The sequence below is a fragment of the Equus asinus genome, chromosome 20 (genome assembly GCF_041296235.1).
Source record: "Equus asinus isolate D_3611 breed Donkey chromosome 20, EquAss-T2T_v2, whole genome shotgun sequence".
Classification (NCBI taxonomy): domain Eukaryota; kingdom Metazoa; phylum Chordata; class Mammalia; order Perissodactyla; family Equidae; genus Equus; species Equus asinus.
The window spans coordinates 23,440,763-23,453,040 of record NC_091809.1 but is presented as its reverse complement, the minus strand read 5'-3'; the positions used below and the strand labels follow the sequence as shown (position 1 = coordinate 23,453,040).

General features: G+C 44.6%; 1 long non-coding RNA gene across 1 annotated transcript; it reads right to left on the bottom strand.

The window, feature by feature from the left end:
* Positions 1–420: 420 nt before the first annotated feature.
* On the bottom strand, positions 421–1,706 carry LOC106824728 (uncharacterized). Its single transcript, XR_006516102.2, has 2 exons — positions 1,385–1,706; positions 421–914 (listed from the first exon to the last, which is right to left on the bottom strand). It is a non-coding gene; the product is annotated as an uncharacterized lncRNA (long non-coding RNA).
* Between the last annotated feature and the right edge of the window lie 10,572 nt (positions 1,707–12,278).

Here is a 12,278-nt window from a genome sequence, read left to right as displayed (position 1 = left end):
TGGCACAGCAGTTAAGTTCGCTGCACCGATCCCGGGTGCAGGCATGGCACTGCTTGTCAAGCTATGCTGTGGTAGGTGTCCCACATATAAAGTAGAGGAAGACGGGCACGGATGTTAGCTCAGGGCCAGTCTTCCTCAGCAAAAAGAGGAGGACTGGCAGCAGTTAGCTCAGGGCTAATCTTCCTCAAAAAAAAAAAAAAGACAAAAGAAATCCCACAGTAATGTACTGCATTCCAGGAGAAAAGATATCAATTAATTATTTCCATGACAAGAAATTGTTTTATAAACTATTAATCATACTTGAACACTTCAGGTCTGCATGTTTCAGCCCTGGAAATCCATTTGAACTCACCCAAAATAAAAGAACACATGTCAGAATACGAGTAACATGCTCAGGGAGGAAAAAATACAATTTTTAAATCATACAATGAACTACTGTAATATTTTATTTTCTCTGAAATTCACCTCTTTCTTCCGTCTTTGGAAACATTTTATATCGTCTTTCAAGCTGTATTGATGAAATAAACTTTTATTCACTGAAAACCTGAGACAAGAGAAAGTGAATCTATCTTTTCAAGCTGACAAACCCAGGGAGGGGCAGCGCTGACTGGACAGATCACGGGGAAAGTTTGCCCAGAGGAACCTCCAACCAAAGGATTTAGGATTGAACGTCTTCGCCCAGGACACAGCCTGGGAGGAGAGGCCGAAGGAGTTCACACAACGAGCTTCCAGGCGGGGATTCGCTACTTTCTCTCAAGTAAAACATCCACAAACAAGAAACAAACCCTTTTAAAAGGGCCGCCCATTGATTGTGGGAAAATGATAAACAATTAAAATATCGGGTCTGTTTGTGGTTGATGACGATGCTGTGATTCGGAGACGGGAAGCTGATGTTCGGGAACGCGAGGAGCGATCTGGAAATTTAGGGATTTATTGTCAGTCCTGGAAGAGCTGGGGGGACAGGGTCGTGGATTGGAGGGCTTGCTACTCAGATATGTGGAAAACTCAGGAGAAAGGAGGCCCTGGGGACCCCAGAGACCGCAGCCCCTCCGCGCACGGACCCCGGAGCCCGAGGCCCGACTGTCCTGCGGACCCTCCCGCGGGCCCCGCACCGTCTGGGACACGCGGGGCTGCGGGCGCACAGCGGCCCAGAGACGCTCCGGCCCCAGTCGCCGCGCGCAGGGACCACAGGACGCCCGGGGCCCGGCTGCCGGCCCCGCCCCAACGCTGCGGCCGGAGGGACCTGAGGGCCGAGCGTCGCCACCGCGGACTCGGGGGCCGCAGACCCCGGAGGGGACCGCGGGAGGCCGGGCCCGCCCCGCCGCTTCCCACCACTCCCTCCTGCCCCAAACTGTGTCTCCCAAGCCCCGGCCAGAGCGCTCACCATTTCTTTTTTCGCTTGTTTCTCCTTCTCCCCAAAGCCCCGAGTACACGGTTGTATGTTCTTAGTTGTGGGTCCCTCTAGTTGTGGCATGTGGGACGCCGCCTCAGCATGGCCTGATGAGCGGTGCCATGTCCGCGCCCAGGATCCCAACTAGCAAACCCCGGAGCGCCGAAGCGGGGCGCGCGAACCCGGCCTGGGCCGCCCCCCTCTCACCATTGCTGCTTCCCGGGGCCCCGGGGTCCTTCCCGCGATTCAGCACACGTCACAACGCGACAGAGTCAGCAGCTGAACACCGTGGGGTCTTTAACGGCAGGTGACCCGTGACCGGAAGGACTGTGGAACTACAGGAAGTCGAGGGTGGTTGCCCAGCGTCGCCCCGCCCACTTGCCCTCTCGCCGGCCCTGATTGGACAGTTCGAAAGGCCCCTCGTCCTGAGTGACAGCGGGATGGAGATTACGTGTGTGAGCCGACCCAGAGCTGGCAATTGGCCTCTTTGGGGTCTTTTCCGCTGAAATGCAATGCTGGGAGGCCACTCGGGGGGCTGTGACCCTTCTTTGCAAACACCCTTAACATCACCTCCCCGTATGTCATAATTAGTCTGTCTCCACTTTGGTCTTTGATCTTCCACCCTGCCCTTCCCCGCCTCCACTCATAATGTTAAAAAATCCTGTGGCCTCCCAAGCCCTTAGCCCTGGTGGGAAGTTGGAACCCGCAGCCCTAGCGGGGCGCAAGGCCTCTTCTCCGTCTAACCACAGGGTATGAGATGTTTTCATTCAAGTCTCAGGTGTACGTTTTACACTGGAGGGAAATTTACTTTAGATCATTGAATGTATCGTGGGAGAACTTTGAAATGTGAAAGTCTATAACATCCCTAAGGAAATTCAGTTCCTATTTGGACTGATAATAACAAAGAAAAGAAAAGGTTATGTCAATGTAGTATCTACCTGGAAAGTATTCATGTGCTTAAGAGATTGCCTTGCGAAACTCTTTTTTTTTTTCCTCCTTCTCCCCAAAGCCCCTCAGTACATAGCTGTATGTTTTAGTTGTGGGTCCTTCTGGTTATGGCATGTGGGATGCCCCCTCATTGTGGCCTGATGAGTGGTGCCAGGTCCATGCCCAGGATCTGAACCTGCGATACCCCAGGCCACTGAAGCCGAGCAGGCGAACTTAACCACTTGGCCATGGAGCTGGCCCCGCATTGTGAAACTCTTAATGCATTTATCTACTTGTTTGTAAAGTTTTGTGGGGTTTTTTTTTCTTTTTGAGGAACAATACACACCCAATTCTATCGAAACTTTACTGTCTACAACTCACTGGTCTTCAGTATATTCACAGATACTGTGCAATCATCACCACAGTCAATTTCAGAATATTTCCATCAGCTAAAAAGAAACCCCTCTACCCTTAACCTAGCACTGCCCTATGTTCCCACCTCGCTCGTGCAAGCGCCAGCCATAGACGACTATTAATCTATTTTCTGTATCTCTACATTTCTGTATTTGTTTACTTTCATATGAATGAAATTGTATAATATGTGGACTTTGTGTTTGATTTCATTCGTGGTATAATTTTTTCAGGGGATTCCATGTGGTAGCATGTATCGATACTTGATTTTTTTAAAAATTTACATCTAATTAACAAGCAACATTACATTCCTTTCAGGTGTACCACAATAAATCTAGTTAAGATGCATCACCACATGTAGTTATGATTTTTTTTCTTGTGTTGAGAAATTTTAAGATCTACTCTCTTAGCAAATTTTAAATATACAATTCAGTATTATCAACTATCGTCACCATGCTGTACATTACATCCCCATGACTTATTTATGTTATAACTCGAAGTGTGTACCTTTTGATTACCTTCTATATTTATTCCATCACAGTTACATCTGATCTATATTAAGTGTACAGTTCATAGTGTGAAGTACACTGACATTGTGAAACCGATCTCCAGAACTCTTCATCCTGCAAAACTGCCACTCTCTGTGTATAAAACAACAGCCTACTTGCCCATGACCCCCAGGCCCTGACAACCACTGTCCCGATGTCTCTGTGAATCTGACTGCTCTAGATACCTCTCATCAGTGGAATCATATGGTTTTTGTCCTTTTTGGGACTGCCTTGTTTCACTTAGCATGATGTCCTCAAGGTTCACCCATCTTGTAGCATGTGTCAGAATTTCATGTCTTTTTAAAGCTGAATAATATTTTGTTCTGTGCGAATACCACATTTTGTTGATCCATTCATCCGTTCAGGACACTGGGGTTGCTTCTAGTTTGGGGCTACTGTGAATAATGCTCCTATGAACACAGGTGCACATATATCTGTTTGAGTCCACGTTTTGAATTCTTTCGAGTATATACTCAGAAGTGGAAATACTGGATCATGTGATAACACTCTCCGTAATGTTTTAAAAACTGCCATCCTGCTTTCCACAATGTCAATATGATTTTACATTCCCGCCAGAAGTGCAGAGGTTCCCATGGATGTTTTCGCTTTCTTGGTGTTCTTTGAAACACAAAAGTGATTAATTTTGATGAATTTCAAATTATCTATTTTTCTTTACTGGTTTTTCTTTTGGGGTCATATATAATATTCTTTGCCAAATCCAGGTTCATATTTTCCCATATGCTTTTTCCTAAGGGTATTACAGTTTTATCTCACATTTAGGTCTTTGATCCATTTTGGCAAATTGCTGTATATAGTGTAATGTAAGAGTCCAACTTCAGTTTTTTGCATGTTGTTATCCAGTTGTCTCAGCATCAACTTTTGAAAAGAATATTCTTTCCTCATTCTTAGCACTTTTTTTTTGAGAATCAATTGACCATAGATGAATGGGTTTATGTCTGGAATCTCAATCAAATCCATCATTCTGTGTTCTGTCCTTGTGTCATTACCTCATTCCTTGATTACCATGCTGAGTAGTCAGATTTGAAATCAGGAAATGTTAATCCTACTGCTGTGTTTTACTTTTGGTGATTGGTTTGGCTATCGTGGTTCCTGTGCAATTCCATATAATTTATGAAACAGCTTGCCAATTTCTATTGTCAGCTTGAAAAGCAAATTTGCCTGTTATTTTATCTCAAAATGAGTTTATTCAAGAATAGGCGAAAGAATTGCAATTTAGGATGTGCATGCCATGGCAAACCCTACACAAAATCCAGCAAAGAAAAAGAGCTGCTTTTATACAGAAAAAGAGGGAGTAGGGAGGGGCTGTTCTAAATGAAAACCCGCGGGGGGAAAGTGACATTGCACTCATTGGTTGAACTGTGGCATTCCTCCTTGGCTGAGCCATTGCCCCGTGAGGAGAGGAAGGTTCCTTCAGTAGTCAAGTAATTTTTCTTCCTGTCGAAGATGAAAGCCATCATCTATTACGTTTGGTATAATTGAGGATGTGTGACAGGGTGTGAAAGCTCCCCCTACAGGCCTTCCCAATTCCAATTTAGTTAAGGTTACTTTTATTAATAGCCACAGTATAAAGAAGTCAGCTGAGATTTTGTTGAAAATCTAGATCATTCTGGGAAGTATTGCCAACTCAACAGTGTTAAATCTAAGGATTCACGAACAGAATCCATGAAATAGTGAACCCTGAAAAATAATTAATTTAAGGGAATTTAATTTCCTGTTCTGTAACTGATATCCTTTTGCATGTATGTACATTCACTAATGACTATCCAATAGCAGTGGTGCATAGATTGTAAATTTAAAACATCTAAAAGTATGCAATCCTTTTTCTGTCACTGCATGATTATCATAAATATGCATTTTGGGTACAACTCCCTTACTTTTTGTCTTTTTCATTTTACATTTTGACCCCCTTCACCCATTTCGCCCACTCCCCACCCCCACCTCTGGCAACCACCAGTCTGTTATCTGTATCCATGAGTTTGGTATTTGTTTGTTTGTTTGCTGTATTTTTTAGATTCCACACATAAGAGAGAACATACGATATTTGTGTATCTCTGACATATTTCACTTAGTGTAATGTCATCACGGTCCAGCCATGTTTTGTTTTTGTTTTTGTTTTTTTGAGGAAGATTAGCCCTGAGCTAACATCTGCTGCCAATCCTTCTCTTTTTTTTGCTGAGGAAGACTGGTCCTGAGCTAACATCCATGCCCATCTTCCTCTACTTTATATGTGGGACGCCTACCACGGCATGACTTGCCAAGCAGTGCCATGTCCACACCAGAGATCTGAACCAATGAACCACAGGCCACTGAAGTGGAATGTACACCCTTAACTACCGCGCCACTGGCCAGCCCCAAGGTCCAGCCATGTTGTCACAAATGTCAAGAGTTCATTCTTTTTATGGCTGAACACTATTCCATTGTACCTGTATACCACAATTTCTTTATCCATTTATTTATTGATGAACACTTAGGCTGTGTCCTTATCTTGGCTACTGTAAATGATGGTGCAGTGAACATGGGGGTGCATATCTTTTTGAGTTAGCATTTTTGCTTTCTTTGTATAAATACCCTGAAGTGAAATTGTTGACTCATATGACAGGTCTCCTTTATTTTTTTGATGACCCTCCATACTGTTTTTCATAGTGGCTGCACCAGTTTACATTCCCACCAACAGTACACAAGGGTTCCCTTTCCTCATATCATCGCTGAAGTTTGTTATTTCACACGTGTAGGTCTGGATTCCTTAGAGCTTTCTCTATATAAGATAAGTCATATGCAGGTGAAGAGACTTTTACATCCTCCCACCCAGTCTGCATGCTTTTTGTTTCCTTTTCTTGCAAAACTGTTCTGGCTAAAATCACCAGTCCATTGTCAAATAGAAGTGGCAGGGGCTGGCCCCATGGCCAAGTGGTTAAGTTGGTGTGCTCCACTTCTGCAGCCCAGGGTTTCGTTGGTTCAGATCCTGGGTGCAGACCTAGCCCTGCTCGTCAGGCCATGCTGAGGCGGCGTCCCACACAGCACAACCAGAGGCACTCACAACTACAATGTACAACTATGTACTCGGGGCTTGGGGGAAAAGAAAAAAAACAAGATTGGCAACAGATGTTAGCTCAGGTGCCAATCTTTAAAAAAAACCCAAAAAACCCCAAGTGCAAATGAAACTAGAATCAACGGGATGAAATGATTGTTTGAAAAAGAAATCCAAGGACAGAAACATGAATATTCAAATGAGTCCGTAGAAGCAGCCTGCTTGTCTACAGATCAGAAGGAAAACCCACACTCAGAAAGTGACCATGTTCCCAAATTTAGGGTCTAAACACCCCAAAGTTGAGCTGCAACTCCTAGAGTGCTTTGTGCCTGGTGAAGGAGGGTGGAGACACCTCAGCAGCCACAGAGATGAACTCTGGGAGCCCCACACACCCTCCCTCTCCTGTGGGCATGGAGGCACTGCCTCCCCCAGGCTCCCACTCTCACAACTGAGGAAACTCTCAGCCGGATTCAGTCTAAGCCTCTGACCCAAATGAACTCTCAGATCCATAAACCCTTTGTCCATAGGACAGAAAGCTTGATCTTCACAGACTTTCTCATTGTGCACAAATGACACTCTCAGTGCACCTACAGTGTTGATGCAAAATTTAAACATAACATTTAAAAGGTCCAGGCCTGGAGCCGGCCCCGTGGCACAGTGGTTAAGTTCACACACTCCACTTCAGTGGCCTGGGGTTCGCCGGTTCTGATCCTGGGTGCGGACATGGCACTGCTTGGCATGCCACGCTGTGGTAGGCGTCCCACAGATGGGCACGGATGTTAGCTCAGGGCCAGCCTTCCTCAGCAAAAAGGAGGATAGGCAGCAGATGTTAGCTCAGGGCTAATCTTCCTCAAGAAAAAAAAAAGGTCCAGGCCTAAGAAGCACAACCACAACCTCAGACAGGGCGTCACTCCCCACCCCATGAGCACGTGCACCCCCAGCTTTCCAGGGCTCTGCAGCTCCTCTCAGGAGAAAGGCTCCTCTCCATCGGGGTGTGAGCAGTGGGACACCTGCAGGAGGAGGCTCCCCAGGAAGAACAACTGGGCCTTCAAGGCCTTCCCTCTGCAGATCCAAGGGGGCCTTAGCTTGGGTCTTGGACTGTGGGCCTCTGCTCCCCATTGGAGATGCCTTGGAACATCATTGTTATTTTAAATCACACAAATCCAGTATTTGAATAATCCAGCAAAATCACTTAAACCCAGTCCTTCCACGGAAAATAGGGAAGAAAATTCTAAGGCCCTCTTATTAGTTCAACCAGGAAACACCAAATACCTATTCCTTTCAGGAAAAAAGATGCCAGTTAATTATTGTTTCCATGGCATAAAATCATACTTGACCACTTGGTCAAGTGTGGTCTGCGTGTCTACCCCTGGAATTTCATTTGAAAAAATCCAAAAGTAAAGAACAGACCTGAGAAACTTACTAAACATGTTCAGCGGAAGAAAGAGTGTCGTAAGTATTCTTAACAAATGGAATGTAACACAAGAATGTATTTTTCTGAAATTATCTCTTTGTTGCCTGTTTGTAACTATTTCATACCGTCTTCCAAGTTCTGCTGATTTAATATATTTATTCATAGTGAAAAACAGACTTAAATAAGGGAATAAATCTTTTTTTTTTTAAGATTTTTTTTCCTTTTACTCCCCAAAGCCCCCCGGTACATAGTTGTATATTCTTCGTTGTGGGTCATTCTAGTTGTGGCATGTGGGACGCTGCCTCAGCGTGGTTTGATGGGCAGTGCCATGTCCATGCCCAGGATTCGAGCGAATGAAACACTGGGCCTCCTGCAGCAGAGCGCGCAAACTTAACCACGCGGCCACGGGGCCAGCCCCGGGAATAAATCTTGTATGTTACAGATCTAGGGAGGGGCGGTGCCAACAGGACAGATCACCCAGGAAACTTTCTGAAGAGGAAGCTCCAACTAAAGGACTTCCCAGAGGATGTCGGCGCCTAGAAAGATCCTGGGGGAGACGCACAAGGATTTCCTGCAATGTGCTTCCAGGTGGCTATTCTCTGCTTTCCTCTCATGTAAAACATCCACAGACATATATAATCTGTAGAAAAGAGCCATCCAAACTGGGGGTATTTTGCTAAGCGAAATAAGCCAGACAGAGAAGGACAAACACCGTATGATTTCACTCATGTGTGGCAGATAAACAAACACAGGGACAAAGAAAACAGACTAGTGGTTACCATAGGGGAAGGGGGTTGGACATAAGGGATAAAGGGGCACATATATATGGTGACTGACAAATAATAATGTACAACTGAAACTTCACAATGCTATAAACTATTATGACATCAATAAAATAAACTAAAATAATAATAATGAAAAGAACCATCCATGGTGCTGGGGGAAAACGATAAACAGTGAAAATATTGGGTCTGTTTGAAATGCAACACAGAGGATGAACAGTTGATAATGATGCTCTGAACTGGAGAGGGGAAGTTGGCACTTGGGAATGTGGGGAGAGATCTGAAAATGTAGGGACTTACTGTCAGCCCAGGAAGAGCTAGGCTGGGGGGACAGAGTTGTGGATTTGAGACTCTGCTTCCCAAACATCTGGAAAACTCAGGAGAAAATGGTGTCCTCCGGGCAGAAAGGAGGCACTGGGGACCCCAGAGTTCACAGCTCCTCCCATGCATGAACCCCAGAGACCGAGTCACGATTGTTCCTGATGACTCTCCCTGTGGTCACCACACAATCTGGGGAGATGCAGGACTGCGGGCACAGAGCTGCCCAGAGGCCGAAGTCACTGCATGCAGTGACATACAATAGACGCAGGGTCCTGGCTGTCAGCCCAGTCCCCATACTTCAGGCCAGAGGGAACTGAGGTCTGAGCGGTGCCACCAGTGGACCTGGGTCCACAGACTCTGGAGGTGACCATAGGGAAGCCAAGTCCCACCATGGCCGGTTCTGACCAGTCCCTCCTCCATGTCTCCTCACCCCAGAGTGGCACACTCACCATTTCTAGGTCTTCTGGGTCTCCCTGAGTCCTCCTGAGGACTCCCTCAGCCAGTGCAGATCACAGCCGGACAGAGGCTGTGGAAGAGTCAGAAAGTAATGTTAACGGCAGGTGACAGTGCTCTGGAGCACAGCAGGAGCCAGAAGGGATGCTGACATAAGCAGGGTGCACCGCTCCAGCCACCTGCGCCAGGAGCTCCCTGATTGGACAGTCCTGTAGGCCCCGCCCCCTCAGGCCTGAGTGACAGTGGCAGGAGGCTGCAAGGCTCAGCAGAACCCACCTAGGCTGGCGGCTGGAACCTGAGTTACCTGGCACATTTGCATTTAAACAGAACTTTTTCCCGGCCTGGGTCTGCCTCTGTTGTTTTCACCCAGCTCTTTGTGAACTTGTGGGCTGTGGTGTGCACTGGGATTATTTACAATTTTTTTTAAGAATATAGATTGGAGAAAACTCTTTGTGCTCATTTTGTGAGGCCAGTACTACTCTGATATGAAAAACAACAAGTGTGTTGCAGAAAAAAACTACACCCCTGTTTCTTCTGTGAATATGGATGCAAAAAACCTCAACAAATACTAGCAAGCCCAATCTTCCAACATATAAAAAAGAATTATATACCATGACCAAGTGGGTTTATTCCAGGGATGAAAAGTTGGGTTAACATCTAAAAATCCATTAATGTAATAAAGGATATTGAGAGAGTAAAAAGCAAAAATGACAAGATCATTTCAATAGACTCAGGGAAAATGACAAAATCCGGACCCTTTCATGGTTAAAACACCCAGCAGACCAGGAATAGAGGGAATTTCCTTCTTTCATAATGAGGGCTTATGGGAAACCCACAGCTAACATTTTATTTATTTATTTTAAAGATTGGCACCTGGGCTAACAACTTTTGCCAACCTTTTTTTTTTTTTTTCTGCTTTATCTCCCCAAACTGCCCCCGTACACAGTTGTATATCTTAGATGCATGTCCTTCTAGTTGTGGGATGTGGGACGCCGCCTCAACGTGGCCTGACTAGTGGTGCCATGTCCGCGCCCAGGATCCGAACCCTGGGCCGCCGCAGCAGAGCGCACAAAATTAACCATTCGGCCACGAAGCCGGCCCCCTAATATTATATTTAATGGTGAAAGACTGGAATTCTTTCCCCCGAAGATAAGTAACCAAAGAAGGATGTCTGCTCTTGCCACTTCTAAATGTCCTGGAGATTTTAGCCAGAACCATTAGGCAATAATAGGAAATAAAATGCATGCAAATTGGTTGGGAAGATGTAAAACTCTCTACTTCCACATGAGGTATCTTGTGTAGAGGTTCAGAATATGTCACCCCAAGATACGATACACTGGCTTTTTGATTATTTTGTATTAAAGTTACTTGAGAAACAGCCATCACAAGAAAGACACTCTGGCCCTCCTTTTTCCCTCTGAAAGCAGGAGATGAATCTCCCATGTGAATGGTACCCTCTTTGAACCAGGAGGGGAGAAGACAACTTGAGCATCAGAGACAGGAATTTAGGGTCAAGTAGGCTGTATAAACAAACTTTGTTATTTCTTCGCCATTTACTACAACTAATTCAAACCCCTCTGCCTTGTCAATCCTTCCCCAATACATTGTTTTGATATCTAAAATGTGAGAAGCTTCTTGCCCTGGTCACTTCTTTGAGTCTCACTTTTTAAATGAGTCTCCCACATGTAGGGAGTTAAATTTGTTTTTTTCTTTCCTCTTAATCTGCCTAACATCAATTTAATTATTAGACCAGCTAAAGAACGTAGAAGGGAAAAAGGTAAAATTTTTCCATCCCTACAGTTGCATAGAGAAAACTCTAAGGAGTCCACAAAAAACTACTAGAACTTCTAATTGAGTTCTGCAATGTTGTAGGATACAAGATCAAAATAAAAAAAATCGTTGTGTTTCTATACACCTCAGTGAACACTGTGATAATGAAATTAAGAAAACAAATGCATTTAAAATAGCATCACAAGGAATAAGATACTTAGGAATAAATTTAACAAAAATGTACAAAGCAAATTCTATGAAAACTATAATCATCATTGACGGAAATTAATAAAGATTTCACTAAGTTGGAAAACTTCCCAATTTTATGAACCAGAAGAGTTAACATTGTTGAAATAGCATTGCTCCCCAAAATGATCTGAAGGTTCAACACAATACTTATCGTAATCCCAGGTGATTATTTATAGAAATTGTCAAGTTGGTTTATACATTTATATAGAATTTCAGGGATTCAGAATAGCCAAGCCATACTTGAAAAAGAAAAACAAATTGGCTGGACTAACATTTCCCAATTTCAAAATTTTGTAGTAAGCAGTAGTCATCAAGATGGTGTGGTGCTGACACAAGGATAGAGCTACAGATCTGTGGAATACATTGAGATTTGAGAAATAAACCCACCCATCTATGGTTAACTGACTTTTGAAAAAAGTGCTAAGAATGAAGAAAGAATGTTCTTTTCACAAACTGGTGCTGGGTCAAGTGGTTAGCTGTATGAAAGGAAAGAGGTTGTAAACATATCATACTGTAGGGACCTGAAATTGGCCACCCCAAGCTATGTCTCTTTGGCATCAGGATTATTTGAGGCTGATTGCTTTTGATAAACTGGGACAGATAAGGAGGCTCTGAGGAATGGAACTTGCCCTTTGTTAGGACACCTTTACATTTGTAAGGTAAATCTCTATCTGTAAAAGGTGCCTCCCTCTCTGTACTAGGAAGAAGAAAGGAGATGACCTTCTCTCTAGAAACTCTTAATCAATACCAAAGGCAAGGACTTAAAATCTGCATTTTATTGTGCTTCTCTGGTAACCTCCTGTGACTGACTTCCCTCCCCCTCCCAACGTTGGCATCTCTTAAAGATTAAGCATCTTTCTTTAGGCTGGGAACCGATTGCGGCACTCATCTGTGACCCCCCAGCCCGAGGCAACACACCTGCCACCCCGCGGCGTTCACTGGGACAGCAGACCTATCTGCCGTT